Here is a 23,370-nt window from a genome sequence, read left to right as displayed (position 1 = left end):
TTTATATAAAATTATTTTTTATATAAAATTATTTTTTATATAAAATTATTTTTTATATAAAATCATTTTTTATATAAATTATTTTTTATATAAAATTATTTTTTATATAAAATTATTTTTTATATAAAATCATTTTTTATATAAAATCATTTTTTATATAAAATCATTTTTTATATAAAATTATTTTTTATATAAAATTATTTTTTTATAAAATTATTTTTTATATAAAATTATTTTTTATATAAAATTATTTTTTATATGAAATCATTTTTTATATAAAATTATTTTTTATATAAAATTATTTTTTATATAAAAGCTTCAATTAAAGTTTAAAATGCAAAATTCGAATATTGGTAGCGCTTAGAGCGGCTGCTCCATCAACAGTTGTAAAATATCGAGATGTTTGTAGTGCCATGTCGCGCATGGAAAGGGACCCTGCACTCATCCCCGGTGGGCTTTCCTGAGGCCACAATCCTGTGGGTGAGGACAGCTGATGGTCTACTTGTATTGCATGTCTGGTATTCTGCACAACTACTTGTCCAGCACCCCTCACTCACTCACCCTAACTGAAACTTTTAAATAAAATAAAATGAAATCACAGCTCAAGCAAAAGTTACGTTTAAACCAGGACCAAACTCAAAGAAAACCAACCTGCCTCCTCCCTTGAGGCTTGCATTTACTAATATCCGCGGGCTTAGAACTAACTTAGATGATGTTGAGTCATTTCTCCTTGTAAACACCCCGGATATCTTAGCATTAAGTGAAACTAACCTTCACTCCTCCATTCCTTCTAATCACTTTAACATGCCTGGTTATCTCTCACTCTACCGTAAGGACTCAGACAGACATATGCATGGGCTTGGAGTCTATATTCGTAACACCCTCCCCCTGACTAGAGAAATAAAACTAGAATCAGAGGACCAGGCCTTTATGTGCTTCAGACTAAATATGCAACACAATATTAGCTACTTGTATTGTCTCTACCGCTCTCCCTCAAACCAAGACTGTACCCTAACAAACAAAGTCTCAGGCAGCATAGATATAGCACTCTCCCTCGATACTAGCGCACAAATACATGTATTTGGTGACTTCAATATCCACCACAGTAACTGGCTAGGATTCTCTAATCACACAGACGTAGCTGGTAGCGCAACACATAGCTTCTCTATATCCCATTCCCTATCTCAGTTGGTTACATTTCCGACACGTTTCCCAGACCAGCAAGATCAACATGCCTCACTTCTAGATCTCTTTCTGACAATGGTTCCCAGTGACTGTACAACAAATACCCACAGCCCACTCGGGAATGCTGATCACGCTGTGATAATGGTAGAAATCAGCCTAAATTCTTGCCCTAAAACTGAAGACCCACTACTCAAAACAACGAGGTATTACAAAAAGGCTGATTGGGAAGCCATCAGGGAGCTCATCAGAGATGCCCCATGGCAAAATATCTTTACTCTTCCAGCGGAACAGTGTGCAAATGAGACCACTGAATGTTTCAAAACTGCTATTGAAGCACATGTTCCCGCATGGAAATTCTATAGCAAGCCCCACTCTCCCCAATGGTTTACTTCTGCTTGTGCAGTTGGGGTCAAAGGCAGCATGCGTTCCGCAGATTCAACCAAAATAAGTCCAGCTCAAATAAACAGAAGTTTATAGAAGCTAGAAATAATTGTAAGAGAGTGATAGAGACAGCTAAGACTGATTACTCTAAAACCACCAGAAAACGCATCGAAGCACAGAAATTAGGAACCCAGGATTTTTGGAAAATCTAAAACAGCGTAGTAAATAATGGACAGTCAACTATTCCCCCACTATCAAACAATCATGAGGTTGCTTGCACGGCAACTGACAAGGCTAATCTGCTTGCCAGTCGGTTTGCCTCAAACTCTACACTGAACTCGATACACCACTCACTCCCTGATTTTCCTCTGCGAACAGACGCCACACTAGACGATTTGAAAATCACCCCTTCTCAGGTATATGCTATTATAAAAAACCTAGACACCTCAAAAACATGTGGACCAGATCTCATCCCGGCTGTGCTATTAAAAAAATGCTCTGCCGAGGTTGCTCCAGTTCTGTCCAAACTTTACAATAAATGCCTCAACGAATCTTATTTTCCCGACTGCTGGAAAACCGCCTCTGTGGTACCAGTCTTCAAGAATTCTGGTGAAAGAACTGACCCACTAAATTATCACCCCATTAACCTCCTCCCGCTTTTCGCCAAAATATTTGAGTCCTTAGTTAATCAAGCCCTAGTCCAGCACCTAACAGCTGCTAAACTCCTGACTGACGAACAATATGGATTCAGGCAAGCCCGTTCAACAGCAGATATCTTAACTGTAGTTTCTGAACGTATATACCGTTCATTGGATAAAACAGGGGAGGGTAGAGCGGTGGCCCTTGATATATCTAAGGCTTTTGACAGGGTATGGCACGATGGTCTTCTAAGGAAAATTAGATCATATGGAATCACTGGAAGAATTCATAATGTAATTAAATCCTTCTTAATAGAAAAATCATAGTTGTCCTCGACGGTCGTACATCCAAACAATATGACATAAATGCGGGAGTACCTCAGGGGTCTATCCTTGGACCTCTATTATTCCTGATATTCATAAATGACCTCCCTGATAAAATTGTTTCAGAGATGAGTATATTTGCCGATGACACCACTCTCTATAACAGATATGAGGGGAAAACAAATGAACACATATCCAAGGAAATGGCAGAAACTCTAGAGGATGACCTCCAATCCGTAGTGGAATGGGGACAAAAATGGTTCGTTACATTCAATGCTGCTAAGACTAAGCTTGTTTCCTTCAATAACTACAAGAAACCTTCTCTACCACCAATAGCAATGGCCAAGAACACATTGCCTGAAAGTACTTCTTTTAAATTCCTCAGCCTAACGTTTACAGGGAATATGAACTGGAATAGATACATTGAGAGCATTGCCAAGGCTGCTGCAAGGAATGTTGGCTCCCTCTACCGTGCTAGAAAACTACTTACGCCTGACAGTATCCTATACCTCTATAAGGCAACCATTCGCCCATGTATGGAGTATTGTTGTCACATCTGGGCTGGTGCATCTGCTGCTTGTCTCTCGCTCCTGGACAGGGTTCAAAAGAGAGTCGCCAACCTGATAGGTCCTGAACTGTCATCTAGGCTTCAGCCTCTGTCCCATCGACGAGATGTTGCATCCCTCTGCCTGTTCTACAAATACTTTAATGGTGAATGCTCTGACGAACTGCAAACACTTGTACCTCCCCAACGTAACTACCCCCGACAAACCCGACAAGCTACTAAGTCTCATCCCTTTACAGTAGAGATCCCTAGGTGCAAGAAAGCCTTTTACTCCAATAGTTTCTTCCCCAGAACTGCGGGTCTTTGGAACTCCCTTCCGGGATTCTGCTTTCCCAACTGCAATGATATGCAGAAGTTCAAGTGTAATGTTAACAAACATCTTTCTACTCATCTCCCTTCATAATGACCCCGCTAATTAAGTCCCTAATAGTAGCCCCCTGCTTCAAAGTGGCACTGTGCCTTGTTTGGGGTGAAAATTGAATTTAAAAAAAAAAAAAAAAAAAAAAAATGGCAAAAACACTAGAGGATGACCTCCAATCTGTAGTGGAATGGAGACATAAATGGATGGTCACATTCAATGCTGCCAAGACTAAACTGGTTTCCTTCAATAACTACAAGAAACGTTCTCTGCCACCAATAGCAATGACCAGTGACTCCCTGTCTGAGAGTACATCTTTCAAACTGCTTGGCCTAACGTTCACAGGAAACATGAGTTGGAACAATTATATTGAAAACATTGCCAGGGCCGCTGCAAAAAAGGTAGGCTCTCTCTACCGTGCTAGAAAGCTACTGACACCTGAAAGTATCCTGTATCTCTTTAAGGCCACCATTCGCCCACGTATGGAGTATTGTTGTCACATCTGGGCTGGTGCGTCTACTACTAGTCTCTCGCTCCTAGAAAAGGTTAAAAAAAGAGTCGCCAATCTGATAGGCCCTGAACTGGCATCTAAGCTTCAGCCTCTGTCCCATCGACGAAACGTTGCGTCCCTCTGCTTGTTCTACAAGTATTTTAATGGTGAATGCTCTGACGAACTGCAGACACTTGTGCCCTCACGACGCAGACACCCTCGACAAACCCGACAGGCAGCTAAATCCCACCCTCACACAGTAGAGATCCCTAGATGTGAAAGATCTTTCTACTCCAGGAGTTTCTTCCCCAGAACAGCTAGACTCTGGAATTCCATTCCAGGATCCTGCTTCCCTAACTGTACTGACATGCAGAAGTTCAAGTGCAACGTGAACCGACATCTTGCTGCCCAAATCCCTACATAGTGCCCCAGTAGTTGCTGACCCTGATAGTAGCCCCCTACACCAAAGTGGCAATGTGCCTTGTTTGGGGTGTAAATGTAATAAAAACAAAAAAACAAAAAAAAACTGTGCTCTAAATAGAAACATTCATTTCGAACGCGCTTCTGTCATATCAAAGAACCTACTGCTGATTTTATCTGTCGGTCCTTTCGGCTTGTGTGGTAAAAAGAACTTTCTCAAATGCACTTATAGTGTTAGACTGTGTAAGGTGTTAACTTTGGTCAAAATTGCATGTTCCTTTCTTTCAATGGATCATCGCGATTATCGATTATCATACCTTCGTGTGAAATTTCATAAAAATAGGCAGACGAAAGAACTCACACATAGACACACATAGAGACAAAGTTCCTTTTATATATATATATATATATATATATACTTTTTAATTATTTCTACATAAACATTAAGGTATCGCTACACATTCATGAGCATGTTCTAGTCAACTAGTTATATAATGAGAGACCAGGCGATGTTGCTTCAACAAAAATTTAATATATATAATCTTTATTAAATAAACCGCAAATTTTTCAAAGGTTGCAGTTTACTTAGTAAGAAAGTATCTGAGTAATTTGGTAGAGACCGCAGGGGTCAATTTTTTTTTAACTTTGACCTCTATTATGACCTCTTAACCTTTATTGTTTTGGCCTCAAATCAAGTTAGATCCATGTCCAATGAAACTATATCTAAAATTTCAAGTGTTAGATTCCAAATTGTCGGAGGAGTTTGGTAGAGTTCTCAAAGATGAAATCGTTGAACTTTGACCCCTTAACAGCCAAATGTCTGACCGAAAAAGGATTGCAAAGATTTTCCCAAATCTCAGCACCCCGTATATCAAATCTCGAGGCTGTAGACTGAAAATTGACAGAGTTATTGCGTAGGGAAATGTACACATACAGACAGACACACACAGACAGACACACACACACACACACACACACACACACACACACACATACACTTTCACTTTTATATATACTAGCATTTCAGCCCGGCGTTGCCCGGGTGTTTGGATGTGTATGTTGAGCAAAAAAAACAAAAAAAGTGGTAGCAGGAAGACAGGCTCGAACCTGTACCGCAAAGGAGGAAAAGAACGGGACAAAAACCACAACGTCTATGCTGTTACGACCACCGCCAAACCGGAAGTGACTTATGTTTAAATTAGGGCTAGACAATCGAAGGGAGAAAATGACTTTAAAAAATATCAGTGAAAAAAGCATTCCCCTGTAGATAAGTGCTCAGTTGAAGTTGAAGATATTAATGTTTTTACCCAATTTTTCAATATTTGTCGTCTGAAAGGTGGAACTACATAAAATAAAAAAATTAAAATCTGTCGCCTCTGTCAAAAGTTTTAGGCAGACATGCAAGCATACACACATTTATATATTGGTAACTAATAATTTTCGACCCAAACCGATTAAAAATCTCGCCCTATCTCTGAATACCGTTTATGTAAAATTTGAAATGTTTAGACCAGAAATTGTCTGAGTAATTTGGTAGAGACCGCAGAGGTCATTCTTTTTTAACTTTGACCCCTATTAGGACCCTCTAACCTTTACTGTTTTGGGGTCAAATCAAGTTAATAAGTTAGATCCATGTCCAAGGAATCTATATCAAAAACTTTGACCCCTTAACAGCCAAATTTCTAGCCGAAAACCGATAACAGAGATTTTCCCAAATTTCAGTACCCTGTATATTAATTTCGAATCTGTAGATTTAAAATTGACAGAGTTATTGCGTAAGTAAATGTACACAGATAGACACACAGACAGACATTTTCACTTTTATAGATATACTTGCATGGGTGCCCGGCGTTGCCCGGGTGTTTGGAGGTGTGTGTTGAGAAAAAAAAAAGGTCAATTCCTTAACTTTGACCCCTATTACGCCCCCTTAACCTTTATTGCTTGGAGCTCAAATTAAACTATTAAGTTATATCCATGTCCAAGGAACCTATATCTAACATTTCAAGTATTTAGACCCCAAATTGTAGGAGAAGTGTGATAGAGTTCTCAAAGGTAAAATCGTTTAACTTTGACTCTTTAAGAGCCAAATTTCTGGCAGAAACCCGATCACATAGATTTTTCCAAATCTCAGTACCCTGTATATCAAATTTCGAGTCTGTAGACTAAAAATTGACAGAATTATTGCGTAGGGAAATGTACACAGACACACAGACAGACACACATACTGACACACAGACACGTTCACTTTTATAGATAGATAGATACATAGATAGATAGATAGATTGGATATAGTAATGATTTAAAAGTATAAAAAAAAGACTCATGCGCCACCACCGAGAATCGAAACCAAAACGTTCAGCTCACGATTTATTTTGCCTCTGCCGTCAATAACTGGGTTATGAAAATATGTTTACTGCAAGGCTAAAAATTAAAACATGAACCAATAGCTACTACGTTATGCATTCGTATTACCAGTGTTCGACCTGACAAATTTAATTAAAAATTTTTTCACACTTTTGCATCGATTTTTCCGGGCTAAAACCCAAATATAAATTTTTGCATGGATTCAAATGCCTTATATACGAAGTTTCATGTCTGTAGACCAAAAACTCTAGGAGGAGTTTGGTAGGCAAAATTTGTTAAACAAAAATATATACGTATATATAAATATATATGAAAACAATTTTGTGTTTACTGTAAACTTTTTGTGCAAAAATTATGCAAGTATAAATCATGTAGAATATCTGCATGAATATAATTACATGTAATAGTTAACTAAAGATGATCATCCCATATAATTACACGTAATCTATCTATTATATCTATAAAAGTGAACGTATCTGTGTGTCAGTCTGTGTGTCTCTCTGTGTACATTTCCCTACGCAATAACTCTGTCAATTTTTAGTCTACAGACTCGAAGTTTGATATACAGGGTACTGAGATTTGGGAAAATATATGTCATCGGGTTTCGGCCAGAAATTTGGCTGTTAAGGAGTCAAAGTTCAACGATTTGACCTTTTGAGAACTCTACCAAACTCCTCCGACAATTTGGATCTAAATACTGTAAATTTTAGATATAGGCTCCTTGGACATTGATCTAATTTAATAACTTGATTCGAGCCCAAAACAATATATGTTAAGGAGTCATAATAGGGGTCAAATTAAAAAAAAAATTACCGTTTTTTTTTTTTGTTTTTTTTTTGCTCAGCATGCACCTCCAAACACCCGGGCAACGCCGGGCACCCATGCTAGTATATTTATAAAAGTGAACGTGTCTGTGTGTCTGTCTGTGTGTCTGTCTGAGTACATTTCCCTACGCAATAACTCTGTCAAATTTTAGTCTTCAGACTCGAAATTTGATATACAGGGTACTGAGATTTGGGGAAATCTATGTGATCGATTTTCGGCCAGAAATTTGGCTGTTAAAGGGTCAAAGTTCAATGATTTGACCTTTGAGAACTCTACTACACTCCTCCGACAATTTGTGGTCTAAACACTTGAAATGTTAGGTATAGTTTCCTTAGACATGGATCTAACTTAATAACTTGATTTGACCCCAAAACAATAAAGGTTAAGGAGTCATAATAGGGGTCAAAGTTAAAAAAGAATGACCTCTGCGGTCTCTACCAAATTACTCAGACAATTTCTGATCTAAACATTTCAAATTTTACATAAACGGTATTCAGAGATAGGGCAAGATTTTTAATTGGTTTGGGTCGAAAATTTTTAGTTACCAATATATAAATATATGTATGTATGTATGTATGTATGTTTGCATATCTGCCTAAAACCTTTGACAGAGGCGACGGATTTTGCCAAGATCAGTATCGTTTTAAAGTCCGACCTTTCAAACTACAAATATTGAAACATTGCCTAAAAACATTAATATCTTCACCTTTAACTGGGAACCTTTCTACAGGGGGGGGGGGGGCGCTTTTTTACCGATATTTTTTAAAGTCATCGTCTCCTTTAGATTGTCTAGACTTAATTTTAAAAAATGTCACTGCCGGTGGTCGTAACAGCATAGACATCAGGTTTTTTCCCCGTTCTTTTCCTCCTTCACGGTACGGGTTTGAGCCTTCCTTCCTACTACCACTTATTTATTTTTTCTTTTGCATCTTTTTTTTTTTTGCTCTACAGACACATCCAAACATCCGGGCAACGCCGGGCTGAAATGTTAGTAGTTTACTAAAGATGATCATCCCATAAGAAAACCGAAAAAACTAATAGGGAATTAATTAAAATGAATGTTTCAAAGAATATGCAAATTAGCTAGATCTTTTGCTAGTGAATGCAATTCCACAACCTATATATAAGAAAATTGTATTTTCTTCTCTTCTCTTCTCTATCTCTTCTCTATCTCTATCTCTTCTCTATCTCTCTCTTCTATCTATCTATTCTATTCTTCTTCTTCTATTCTATTCTATTATATATATATATATATATATATATATATATATATATATAAATAAAATGAACTCATTTTTTCCCGTCGGATTTTGACCTTAATAGGATTAAAAATCAAGATATTTCATGCAAATATAATATGCACAAACGGCAGAACAATATCTGAGGTGTGTTATAGGCTTATTATTTCTCAAATTCCTCGATAATCTTAGATTTCTATACTTTTTTCTGCTGAGAAGTCACGGCCAAAATCGGTTAAGATCAATGGAAGTGGTAAAATATTTTCTCTCTAATAAATTCCTCCTCCCCCTGCCACCACTTCACCGTTTGGGGATCGTTCACAAGAAACAGTTGAGAAGAGAACACCGGTTTGGCTTCGTAGTTCTTTCATGTGAAGTTATTTAAAATCACTAAACTAAGCTGCAGTGCTCTGTGGCGTAGTGGTTAGCGTGCTGGACAATTCACATTATATTTTCACGTTCGCGCCGACCTACCGTAGTCGTTTTTTTTTTTTCCTAAACAACTGGAATGGACTTTTCTTGGTGGCCGAACTGTTAACGTTGCAGATGTTTTTTTTTTTTTTTTTTTTTTCACACTTTATTTTCCTACTTTTACTCATGACTCCGGGTTTGATCCTTCTTACTTACCTACCATAACATTTTTTAAAACTCCCCCCCCCCGTCCCGGAAACAAACACTCGGGCAACGCCGGGTACCCCCGCTAGTTTTAAATAAATAGAAAAGAGGCTTGTCTTTTTCCTGTTGTTCTTGACCTTCGGGGCAGGATCAAAGTGTAGTACAGCATATGTTCTAAATGGCCTCGATTTAGCTTTTGTTTGTTTTTTTGGTGACACCCTGTATTATACACTAGAAGGATCCGAGTACCACCGTTTCCCGCTAGAAGTATGCCCCCCACCACCACCACACTCATAAAAAAACAATTAAACTACGGTTGTTATTGCAAGCCACTGCCGGCCCAGTAAAATAGCAGGCACTGGCGCCCTGGAGGGAACAAAATGAATGTACTGTGCTGAAGTAACAACGGTAGTGTCTATAAACTCATTCTTAACATTGGGATTTGATTATGTGCTGTGATTATTCTGTGCTTTCACCTAACATGTCAACATTGAAACAACACAAAAAATGAAACACTGTTGCGGACCTGACCACTGATTCCCCTTTAAAGTTTTCCTATCATCAAGTACATGCTTAATTTGCAAATTAAAAAACAAATTTAAGGTAGTATTTTTAAAGATTGTAATAGTCGGTGAGCAATTTGTTCTAACAAATGGAACACACACTTATTTTGTCACGCCAGATGTTTTTTGCTGCCCCTAGTAGTTAAATGGTCTTCCTTTCTGGTGGTAGGGTGTATACATTTCTTCCAAGCTATTTAGTAATGTGAAAGCTAAGCCTGTAATCTATGATAAGTACCGTAGAAATGTGCGAAAAATTAGAAAGAAATAATGTAAATACTAGTGGCAGCATTAATAACGAGAATGGCCAAAAGTGGGTGTTCACTTTAGTAAAACGTTATGTTTCCAAATATAAGCCTTTAAAGCGCTTTCATAATTTACAAACAAATGAACGGTAAAAAAATTAAATGGTAGGGAAAGCAACAGTTTTTTAAAATAATTATTCTGCAATCTGAAAGTTATATGTGTTTTAAAGGTTTTAAAACGGTAAACGTGTCCAATAGCTGACCCTTATTGAGTTGGCATACTCTACTAAATATTAAGTACCGGAAAACTCGTCCATGGAAAACTCGTCCATGGAAAACTCGTCCATGGAAAACTCGTCCATGGAAAACTCGTCTATTGTTGCTAGGTAGGAAAACTGGTCCATTATTGAATAAATATCGATTGAAAACATATCTTATGACCGTTATTGAAGGAGATATTGTTTTTAAAATAAAATACACACCCCATAATATTTTAAAAAAAAATATTTTTACGGCGGACGTTGGCGAGATAGTCCCTCTCTAAATTCCATAATTTTCAAAAGTTTTTTCCTATTACAGACTTAAGTTTCAGATTATGAAAAAAGATTTAAAAAACAATATTTTTTATAAATTTTCACGTGGGGAGGGTCATTTTTCAATTATAACATTATACTAAATTGAACACGAAATTTATGGACACGATGAAAAAATAGCAGCTCTTTCATGTGACCGCAAACTAGGGATTAGAACGAAGGGGATATAAAAGGAAGATTTCTTTACCTCCTCTCCCCTCTTCCCTTTGTAGTCAATGTTTTATTTGAATTGAATAATCGCCATTTTTTGTGATTATATTAAAAAAAGGATACATAGATGAGAGAGAGAGAGAGAAAGAGGGAGAGGCAGATAGAGGCAGATAGAGGCAGAGGTAAAGGGTGAGACAGTGAGGAGGTATGTGCATAGATGAGAAAGGGAGGAGGGAAGAGGAGGTAAAGAAATCTTCCTTTTTAACCCTTCCGTTCTAATCCCTAACTTCCGGTCACATAAGAGAGTTTCCATTTTTTCATCGTGGCCATAAATTTCGTGTTCAATTTAGTACAACGTTATAATTGAAAACTGACCCCCCACGTGAAAAGTTATAAAAAATTTTTTTCAATTTTTTTTTTTTATAATCTGAGACTTAAATCTGTAATCGATGACATCAGCAGGAAAAAAAGTTTTATAAACAGGTTAACATTGTGGAATTTAGACGGGGGCAATCTCGCCAACGTCGGCCATTTTTACTTGAAAATGATAAAATTGACTTTTCTAATTGTTCGTTTTCGATAATATCCAAGATCAGTGCTCGGAAAAAATCAAGCTACCAGAGTGGATACGGTTGATTATGTAACGCAACCGAACGGAACAGAGTCACGGAGTAAAGACACGAAAAACGAAACCGTATATTTATTAAGAAAATATTTTAGTTTTAATATTCTTGTGTTATTACGAAACAAAAAAGAAAACACTACTTGTATTATCAAATAATAAAACAAATATTTTATTCAAAATAATTAATTTAGTTTTAACACTAACATAATAATATAATAAATTATTTTATATAATAATTTAACATTTGACAATACATGAAGTGTTTTTTTTTGTTTCGTATTAACATAAGAAGTGTTAAAACTAAATAAGTTTAAGTGATAACACAATAAGTGTAAAAATATTTGGTATATTATTAAAAAACTATTTAAAGAAATACACCAGTTGAATAGTTTCTTTTTGTTTTATTATTTGATAATACAAGAAGTACTTTCTTTTGTTGTTTCAGAATAGCACAAGAAATGTTTAAACTGAAGTAATTTTTTTTATAAATATATGGTTTCATTTTCCGTATCTTTCCGTAAATTTTTAGTGTTTTAACTTATTTTAAAGCGTTTATTTATTTATTTAACTAAAAATACAAGCAGTATCAAAACAAAAAAATACAAGTAGTATCAAAACAAAAAATGTCCGATATGAGAGGATCACATCTCGGAAGTGTCGGTAATCGCCCAAAAATAGAAAATTAAAGAAAATACTGAAGTAACTATAGTTTTAAAAAAAGCCCTCCTCCCCATCTCCAAAAGAAAATAAATTTTAATATCTTTTAAATATAATTTAGGGAGGTGAAAAGTTTTTTTAAAACTATACCTCCCTTAAAAACAAAACCATAAACAACAATACACACAAAAAAACTGAAATTAAAAAGATCCTTAAATCACGGAAGTATAGTTTTCAATAACATTGAAAAATAATTTTTTTATCGATACTCTGGGGTTGGCTAATTTGTATATTTCTTTGTAAAAGTGACATCTTAGTATGACGGGCGTGCAATAAGTAATGCCCCTGACCCACTTCCCATAGCAGTAGAGCAACGAAACTTCGCACAGTTATTAGTCTTTCTCTACATAGAAACCACCCAGAGTTATGCATTTCTCCCATCGTTTCATGCAGTTCTGGAGACGGTTTTTGTAGAACACCCCCAGGTTGGTCCTCCAATCACTACGTGACTTCAGAAATCAAGGCTGCATCATCTGGGAAACGCTTTCCTTTCAAAAACAACTTCATGGCTGGGAAGAGGTGAAAGTCAGAAGGTGCAAGGTTAGGAGAGTAGGGAGGATGGGGAATGATTTCATAACCACACGCCCGTGCTTCTGATCTGGCGACATGCGAGTTGTGGACCGGAGCGTTGTCCTGCAGGAGAAGGGTACCTTTGCTGATCTTGCCTTGCCTCTTGATTTTGATAGCTTCCCTTAATTTCCTCAAAAGTGAAGCTCCTGTAATTGTGGTACCCTTTGCTAGGAAATCTGTCATCACTACTCCATTCTGGTCCCAGAAGACTGTGAGCATGACTTTGCCAGCGGAGAGCTGCACCCTTGCCTTCTTTGGAGGTGGTGAGTCCAAGTGCTTCCACTGCATTGACTGGGCTTTGGTCTCTGGATCATAGTGATGGACCCAGGTTTCATCCTGTGTAATCAGTCTTTTGAAAACTTTGACTCATCTTCTTGGCACATCTTCAAATTCATCCTCGAGCACTCGACGCGTTCTTGCTTCTGGAATGGTGTGAGCAACCTGGGAATCAATCTGGCAGACACCGTATTCATATGCAAATGGTCATGAATGATAGTTTCCACAGACCCTGTACTAATCTTGACATCTTGGGCTATTTGGCGAATAGTAATGCGCCGATCTTCCAAAATGGTAGTCTCAACTTGACGGACAGATGCCTCATCAATGGCAGAAGGGAGGCCACCAGGTCTGGGAGCTGTTTCCACAGACTTCCGGTCATGTTTGAATTCACGATGTCAGCATTTTACAAGGCCATATGATGGGGCATTATCACCATAATTTTCTTTCATTTCATCGAAAGTCACCTGTGGTGTGCGTCCTTTCAAATACAAAAACCGGATCACTGCTCGACATTCAACAGACTCCATTTAACACCTGACTCAGTTCAAACACCTGTAAAACAGAAACCACAATTAGTTCAGAGCTGTAATTTGCCACATAACCCGTAGGGATATAAATCATTGCACATGCAAAATTTCAGCTGGATCAGACATCTAGAAGTGGGCCAGGGGCATTACTTATTGCACGCCCCTCGTAATTCACTGTTGTCCATATTTTTTTCTAGTTCGATGTTCGTTTTCATTTTGCTGTGGCGCATAATTCTGTTTTTTTTATATTGTGGATTGTTCTTGGCCTTCGGGCCGGGATCAAAGTGTAGTGTCTGTTCTGCAGATGCTGCACTTAAGATAATTTGTACCAGTCAATGGAGGGGAAACCCTCTATACTGGGGCAAATATTATTTTTGGTCACAACCAGAATGCCCTCTTTTTGCCCTATTTTAAGGGAGCTGGTTTCCCCCACATTAAAAACGGCCTTGTGCCTAATTTGCTTTAGTGGGGAAGTAAATAAATACCGTAAGCTTGACGTTTTGGGGAAAAAATCTTTCAACTTTCAACTCAATTTACTTTTGAGTGTTGTAATTTTTGGTCTCTTTAATTTTCTTGGGCAACATTGGGACACAGGTACTGCTAGTTCCTATTCAATTGCCTCCCTACGAGGGTAGAGTTAGACAAGGTCGATTTTTAATGTGGGGGAAATCCAGCTCTCCAAAAAGGGGTACTCTGGATAGGAACAAAAACAAAAATTGCCTCAGTCTAGAAAGATTTCTCCTCCACTGATAGAGGTCAGAACAGATGCTACACTGTGACCTTAGCTAAAAGATGCTGCTAGTTAATCATTATTCTATTAGTGTTCAATTTGTGAATTTCTTCTGTGGCAATCCAACATAGACATACACAAATACTTAAAAAGTACATTTTATTTTTGTAGATATCAATTTAATGTCGGGTATTAGCAATATGATTTTATTATTTGTAAAGTAATTTTATCTACCTTCTTTTCAGCAGATTAGACAAAAGGTTAGGTGTGGATCTTGATGAAAGTGTTTCTGTGGAACGATCTGGATTTGAATTTGACACACCCAGGTTTTCAGTCTGTGTTGTTAACCACTTAAGAGCTATACATATTTCTGGTTTTCTATTCATAACATTGTCAGAGTTCAATGACTTCTGTATATGCTTTGATGTTGCTATACATAGAGATGGGTGTGTAAAAATAATGTTGGAATCAAAATTTTCTTCAAGTCCAACGTACACAAGTTCTTGATGAGCCGTTCAATTGTTAACAAATTTACCGAATTTCCATTACTAACGATTACTATATTGTCCAATTGACTACTGTACACTCTTTAACCCTTATCCTCGAGTGGCCTTTGGGCCTTGATAAGTGATGATGCCTATGTAAAACAAAATTAATCTACACATTTGCTATTATTATTATTATTATTAGTAGTAGTAGTAGTAGTAGTATTTCTGCATTATATTTTTCTTTTATAGTAAAACAAATGAATCTTATAACTGATCCAATTTAATAATTAGGATAAGAAATATGAACATTTTTTGACAGAAAGAAGTCACAGAATAGTTCAGTTCACCCTTCCCCCGAAATTCAAATATTAAGAATGTTTTTTTAGAAAATCATTTTAATAGGGGAAGAAGGATTTTGTAATTTTTTTCTTTTTACACCGTCCTCTGATTGTGCATAAAAATCGTCAACTATTTTCAATTATGAAAAAATTCAAATAATATTAAGAACGAACCTTGTAACCAGATTTGTTTTAAAAGAAATATAAATCTTTGTGTCTCGTAACTTTCGATCAATTACAAACATTTGAAAAAATATTTAGATTTACTCATGTAATAGGTGTATCAGAATTTTTGTAGGAATCTTTGACATCCCTAACACGAAACTGCGAATAAAATATAAAAAAAATTCGTAATTTCTCTTTTAAAAGTGGGTTGTTTATTTTCTTTATGGATTATACTTCCAAAATAAACTATTAAAAGTTGTACAAAAAGTAATAGAAATATTATTTTTAATTTTTTAAAAAAACAGTACTGAAATTAATAAAATTTTACGAGTTCAGTATTGTTCAATTTTTAAACTTTAAAAATCTATGAAAATTTTTCTATTGATTCTATTTTTATGATATTTTCAGGGTCAATGTGAAATTTTATGCTCTTTCCAATAAACTGATTATAATATTTTAGACAAACGTTTTTTTTTTTAATTCACGCCTCCCTATTTTGAAATTTTTATTAAAAAGTAAATAATTAATTTATATGCCAAAGTTTTATATATCAAAAATTGAAGATAAAAGATCAGTAAATAATATATTCTAATTTAAAACAAACAAAAAAGAACAGTTTTTTGGAAATTTACCTGTAAAGTCCGAAATTTAGAACCTTTTTCTTTTTTTAAACCCCGTTGTTTGTATTCTTTTTTTTTTAAATGAAACCTTGGTCCTTGCACCTTTAATTGAAAAAAAAATTAGGGTTTGAATTACATTTTTCGAGTATTTATAAGCTTGGAAAGACAGGGTGGAATTAATTCACGCCACCCATTTTGAAATGTCTATTAAAAAGTAAATAATTAATTTATGTGGCAAAGTTTTATATATCACAAATTGAAGATAAAAGATCAATAAATAATATATTCTAATTTTAAACAAAAAACAGTTTTTTTAAAAATTTACCTGTAAAGACTGAAGTTTAAAACCGTTTAACCCCCCCCCAAAAAAAACACGTTGTTCGTATTATTTTTTTTTTTTTGAATGAAACCTTGGTCCTTGCTCCTTTAACTGAAAAAAAAATAGGGTTTGAATTACATTTTTCGAGTAGTTATAAGCTTGGAAAGATATGGGGTCGAATTATTCAATATTTTTCACGAAGTTTCTGACACTTAGGCAATGCTCCTCACCATCTGCACTAGTGTTCATTTTAAATTTTGCAAAAATAAATACAGACATTACACAAGGTTTTACAGTAATTAAACACAATTTTTCTTCAAGCAATAAATCTCTAATTGAATATTGAGAAAATTTTAAAGAATCGGAATCGGAATCGGTACTCACATCGGAATCGGGAATTTAGAACAGAGTCGGTATCTGAATCGGGAAAAATTCTAGAATCGTCCCATCATATATATATAATTTTAAAACAAATATTTGTACGCAACAATGAAGTTGAAGATAAAGAAATAATTATGTCCTCGACGCCCCCTCCAAAAAGACTATGCTTGTAAGCAAACTAGGCGGATAAGATTTTGGTATTTTTTTTATGACTTGCCCCATCGTAGTATAAGCACACCCCAACCTCCCTATATTAAGAACGGCTTTCGATGTTGGGGAGGTGTTTATTCCGAAAGCCTGTCTTAAAATGGGGAGGTTATAGTGTTTATAACACGCTGAGGCACGTCGTAAAAATTTAACAAAAGATTTTTACATGAATCCGCTAAATTATGATGATCAAACTAACAACACCAATTAAACATGAACATTAAAATTAATAAAGAAAGTGAAACAAAAAATAAAGTAAAAAAAAAAAAGAGAAATGAAAAGCAAACTTCATACGATTACGTCATTGTTTAATGCTGGAAACGGTGGCACGTGGGAAAAGGCCACGTTGTTTTCACTGGCTTCTCAGCTGATAAATTCTAATTTAATATTCATGAAGTCGAAGTAGAAACCCCAGCGTATGCAGTATAAAACATCGGCCGGCGGCGCTCGGTGTGTGTGTTTAAATTTGATGAATGCGAAAAAGGATTAGGGTGGAAACGGGCAATTGATATGAGGAGAAGTAGGAGAAGGAGGAGAAGGAGTCCACTCAACTCGGCTGCATTATTAACTACTATAAAAGGCCACACATTATAGAATATTTTCTTGACCCTAAGGAGGGATAGGTGGGAGTGCACTTTACCCCGACTCTGCTCTGTTTACAGTAGCTCATTGTATGTGAGGTGGGGCAGAACTGTTATAACATTCAGAAGACGGTTCTCGGTAGCTCAGTAAATGTGACACTCGACTCGTTTACTTGGCGGAATTATTGCAGTTTTGACGCGAGTCGGTCTGCAAAACTACTGTGATTCCTGTTACATAAGGTTGTTGATCTGCTTTCCATTTTTAGCAAGATGAAGTTAGTTTAAGGCAGTTTCCCAACATAGGAAGCACTCTTAATTAGTAAATTCCTCAATAGCAGCCCTTGTAAACAAACTAAACGGATAAGATTTTGGTATCTTTACTATACTACGATGGGGCAAGTCGAAAAAAAATACCAAAATCTTATCCGTCTAGTTTTCTATAAACGGCAATAAACAAATCTCTCCTCCCAAGAGAAGGCACATTACTGTTATGACCCGGAAGGGACACTAAATAAGACGCGGACACGGGGATGGGTAATTTGAATTTATGTTAAAATGGCATCCGTAGAAATGGCACCCGTAAAAATAGCAAAAGCGAATAGATAAAAATGGCACTTTGACAACGGAAAATTAGGACCGTTTCAGAAGTTCAGGTTAAGCTCCCATTCCTTTAGTTTAAAATAGGCCTAAGCCCCCTCCTCTAAAAAACAAAACTTACACTGGACGAGATAGAGGTAGTCTTTTTTTAAAAATGAGGACTAATCATGTTCAACAAACATAAACATGATTTCTGCTAGATAGTTCGTTACAATTCTTTTCGTGCGTCAGTGTGAAAAATCTTTAGGGTGGTAGAGATAAGGAATATAAAACTTAATTGCATGTATATTCACTCTCTTTTTTTTTCTCTATTTGTTTTCCTATTCGTCATAATTTATAACCCTAACAGCCAAGCCAGAAGCCACACTACAGAACAACTGAAAACAAAACTCATGAAAAGTGAACTAATTCACCACTACGCCGAACTGATATTTATTATACTTGTTCTTTTTTATGTTCTTGGTTTCTGCCCAGAAACTTGTAATTTTTACAATCTGCTCAAAGGTCCCTCACCAATTGTTAAGTTTTCAGGTTGAAACAAGTAACGTAGAAAGCAATACAAATGACGACTCAACAAACAAAGGTAGATCAAATAAAAAGTATATTAGGAAAAGGCATATTTACAGGATATTTACATAATGGTGTCAAATAAGAGAGTCTTTGCTGGAGAACCATATCTGCTCTCGGCGGCCTTCGGTGGCTTCTGGTGAACACACACTCAGACTAACTGAGTCTTCCTATTTATGTGTAATTACTATCCACAAATGCAAATTAATGTGTGCCACCAAAGCACCCTCCTCCCAAGATTTGAAGTCGCACAGATTTCAATATCTTTTTCTCTTGGGATTTAACATTAATGGTTCATTAAACTTTCTTTTTCTACCTGATCTTCGGGGTTCAGGTGTATATTGAGGCGGTTCCAAATTAAAGAATTCGTATATGATGTCCATGGTTTCCTTCTCTTCGACTGCTGTTGTATAATCACCATCTTGAATGTGGCGTTTTTTTATTTGGTTCAGGTGCCTTTTATGTATATTTTGTGGACCTTTAATCATGTATGTACAATCACCAATGCGTTTATCCACTACTCCACATTCCCAGTAAGAAGTGTTATTCCTGTAGCACTTGAAATATACTCGATCTCCCGAGTTATATTTCTTTCTTATCATGTGTGTAGTGTTTCGGACAATAGTTTATCAAACGCTGATTTCACCTTTCTGGCAAACATTAAACAAGCTGGTGATATGTTTGACGGGGTATTAGGGTGCGGTGTTATCCTATATATTTGCAAAAATTGTTGCAAAGCTTTTTCCGTTGGTATCCCAATGGATTTTGTCAACGCTCGTTTTAACGTGTCAACGAACCTCTCCGCGAGGCCGTTCGATCTTGGATGATACGACGGAGTAGTGGTATGCTTTACTTGGAACGTGTCACAAAATTCCTTAAAGTCTGTGGATGTGAATTGAGTTCCATTGTCAGTGACCAGTGTGTCTGGCACACCAAATCGTGCAAATAACTCGTGTAGGAATCCTATTGAGTTGTTCGTTGTTGGATTCCTGCAAGCATTACCTCAGGGCATTTTGTATAACTATCTACTACAATTAAGTAGTAATTTTCTCCTACTGGACCAGCGAAGTCCATGTGGATTCTCGACCATGGGTGGTCGGTTTTCGGCTAAGGTTTGTGTACTATAGGTGGGGATTTTGCCGCTAAATGGCATCCTTCACATCTATTTATTGTTGTAGCTATTCGACGTCCATGTTACGCCAGTATACGTAGCTTCTCATTAGAGACTTCATCCGATTTATCCCCGGATGTCCTGTGTGGAAGTCTCTCAAAATCCTCTTCTGCAACGTTTTAGGTATTACTACTCTCTCGCTATATAATAACACATCGTTACATATGGAAAAAATTTCCTGAACCTTTTTGTCATTCATAATTTTTTCTTTTATATCATTTATATATTCATCTTTATCGGCTTCTCTTTTAATGTCCGACAATGTTACCGGTAGTTCTTTAATGATGTTTGCTACCATATTTTTCACTTTGACGTTTGTTCGAATTGCTGCAATCACTGATTCTTCCAAATTATGTTTCTGTGGTATCAGTCTTGAAAGTCCATCCGCATGGCAAATCTTTTTCGATGCTAGATGTTGTAGCTGGAAATCGTAATTCAGTAGGATCGTACCCCAGCACAGCAATCTATTTGCGGTGTATATAGGCAATCCTTTTTTTATCCGTAGATTGTGACTAATGGTTTATGGTCGGTTTCAAGTATGAATTGTCTACCATATAAATATCGGTGGAATTTAGTCACTGCAAAGATTATACTCAACGCTTCTTTTTCAATCTGTGAATACGCCTTCTCTGCTGGAAGCAGCGTTCTTGAAGCGTAAGCTGTCGGCTTTCTAGATCCATTAGGCATGATATGTTGAATGCATGCTCCTATGCCGTAGGAACTAGCGTCACTAGCGACGACTATATTTAATTTTGTGTCATAGTGAGTTAGAAATAATTCAGATGTTAGTGCGCTCTTTATTTTGTCAAAAGCTGTTTGACATTCTTGCGTCCAGTTCCAAGGTGTGTCCTTTTTTAGCAGCTCATTTAAGGGAGCTCGCAAATTATGCATCCCTTCAATAAAAGATTGGTAATAATTTGCGAGTCCTAAGAAACTCTGCAAGGTTTTTACGCTATTAGGTGCTGGCATGTTTTTTATTGCCGCAGATCTTTCTGGGTCTGGACGTCACCCATGTTTATTTATTATATGTCCAAGATACTTAATTTCGCTCATACAAAAGTCGCATTTATTTTCTTTTACTTTAAACCCAAATTCTTGTAATCGAGTGAATACTTGTTTTAAATGCTCCATCATGTTCTTCTAGGGATTTGCTCCTGATAACAATGTCGTCCAGGTATGCACATGCGCACTCAATACCACTTAGCATAGTGTCCATCGCTTGTGGAAAAATGGCAGGCGCTACTTTTATGCCAAAGGGCAACCGTTTGTATTTGTACAGTCCCTTATGCGTGTTGATGCATAGTATTTTTGAGCAATTCTCCTCGACCGGTATTTGTAAATACGCGTCGCTCAAGTTTATCTGGGAGAAGATATTACCACAATTCAACTTTGTGAATATTTCCTCTGGGCTTGGTAGAGGGTAATAGTAATCTTGTAATATGGAGTTTAGACGTGTCGAAAAGTCTGCGCACACTCTGATTTCATCATTCTTTTTCTTTATATATACGGTGGGGGCTACCCAGTCGCTATGTTCTATTTTTGATAGTATTCCTGTCTGTTCCAATCTGTCTAATTCTTTATTAATCTTTTCCAACCCAGCGAACGGAACGTTTCGCTTTTTTCTAAAAATTGGGCTGGTGTTTTCTTTAAGGCCAAACGAGGCCTTAAATTTATTGCAACGACCTAATTTAGTCATAAATACATCAGGGAATAATTTTTTTAAGTCCTCTTTTATATTTTCTGTTGTTGGAGTAGTACATTCTATTTTTTTACAGAATGTATTAATTGGCTTATCCCAGAGTCCAAATTTCTCAATTAAATCTATTCCAAACAGGTTTTCGCTATTTTTCAATACGAACATTTTTAATTTCTTCGTAATCCCTTTCAATTTTATCGGAAGGATAACTTCTCCTTCAAATTTTATCTCACCACCAGTTACCGTCCCAGCTGATTTACTTGTTTTCATCATGGTTGGTTTACCCAACTTTTCCCATGTATTCAAATTTATTATAGAAATATCGGATCCTGGATCCAGTTGTAATTTTATTGGTGTTTTAAATATTTCCACTTTTATGTATTTTCGCCGATTTTTGTCTAATTTTTCATTTGATTTTGTTTGCTGTACTCTCTTTCTGGTGAAATCTTTATATCTGCAACAATCGCTTTTGTGTCCGACTTTCTTGCAAATGTAGCATTTTTCTTCTTATAAGGGCAATCCGATTCCCAGTGTCTTTCTGCGCATCTCTTACAGTTATATCTAGGAAGAGACTTGTTATTTTCTTTACTATAATTATAATTATTATATTTGGAATATCTCGCTCCGTTTTGACTGCTTTTATTTGTATAGTTCTTGGTTGGTGTGTATGGTTTTCTAACCTTTATTACATATGCCACTCCGGATTCTTCTATCTTTTTTGAATTCATTTTTAGTGTAATGGCCCTTTCACAATCCTCTGCTAATTTCTGAAGTGTTAAATCTTGCTCAGATTCCAGCTTAGACAACACTCGTCTGCGTATTTCTGCATTTTTCGTGGAGACTACCCCTTGTGCGAAGATTAGGCATTTGAAATCTTCTACTGTTAGTTCCACTAGCTTAAAATTATCACAGTTTTTATTGACAACTGATGCGTATGTCAAATAATCTTGGTTGTCCATCTTCCTTAGATTCATACACAACCATCTCTTATGAAAAAGAGATATATTCGGATTAAATAATTCTTTTAGTAATTTTACAGCTTCCATGAAATCTAATTCCATAGTGTTTTTTAGGTAGTATATAATCTACGAACTTGCTGTGTTCTCTTACACCCAACTTCCTGAGTAAAAGGCTCACTTTCTGGCTATTTGGCCAACTTTTGCAGTTCAGTTGAAAGACATCCTCGTATCTTGTATAGTATGCTTCAAAAGTCTTTTCTTCCTCCGGCACATAATTAAATGTGTCAATGCTATTAAATATAGTTGTATGCGAGAAATTAGTACTGTCGACATTTTCTCGATTAGTCTTTAAAGACTAGTTCTAGTGTTTTAGCAAAACGTTCATTTTGCCTTTCTTCATATTCAAATTGTAATTTCTTCTGCCTTTCTTCTTGTTCAAATTGTAATTTCTTCTGCCTTTCTTCTTGTTCCATTTGCCATTTCAATAATTTCTCCTGTCTACGTGCATCTAGCTCGGATTTCACTTTTTGTTGCGTCTGCAAAAATTGCATTAAAATTCTAGATAAATATTCCATTTTTTTGTATCAGTAATGCAGTTACGAAGAAAAATTGTACAATTTCACATGCAACACAATATCCGTACCATATAAAATGGCTTGTGTTACAAAAACAAATTGTTCATAGTTCCTGTTTTCAATAGTAATATCGCTGCTCGAATAATATTTTCTCACTTCGCTAGCGAGTCAAGCTCATCCAACCACAACATAAGAACTGAGGCTTTTGCTGAAACCACAAAATACGATTTACTTTTCCGTTTTAGGCATTTCCTAATAAATAACAGCCGAACTTAAGTACAACTCTTTCCATAGAAAAAAAAAGTTT

At 36.2% G+C, this 23,370-nt stretch overlaps 1 protein-coding gene across 4 annotated transcripts in view; it reads right to left on the bottom strand.

The window, feature by feature from the left end:
* The window catches only part of LOC145248009 (dynein light chain Tctex-type protein 2B-like), a 112,612-nt gene that overhangs the window by 36,534 nt on the left and 52,708 nt on the right, over positions 1–23,370 (bottom strand). Inside the window, exon 2 of one of the 4 annotated variants that reach the window (XM_080109701.1) lies at positions 16,023–16,112. The exons of the other annotated variants lie outside the window; for them this stretch is intronic. The gene's annotated coding sequence lies outside the window, so the exon portion shown is untranslated. The remainder of the gene's footprint in view (positions 1–16,022; positions 16,113–23,370) is intronic. 4 annotated transcript variants of the gene reach the window in all.

This window comes from Euprymna scolopes, chromosome 26 (genome assembly GCF_053919585.1).
Source record: "Euprymna scolopes isolate OS-2025 chromosome 26, ASM5391958v1, whole genome shotgun sequence".
NCBI lineage: Eukaryota > Metazoa > Mollusca > Cephalopoda > Sepiida > Sepiolidae > Euprymna > Euprymna scolopes.
Note: the sequence above shows the minus strand (reverse complement) of the source record. Positions and strands in the feature narration are given on the sequence as shown.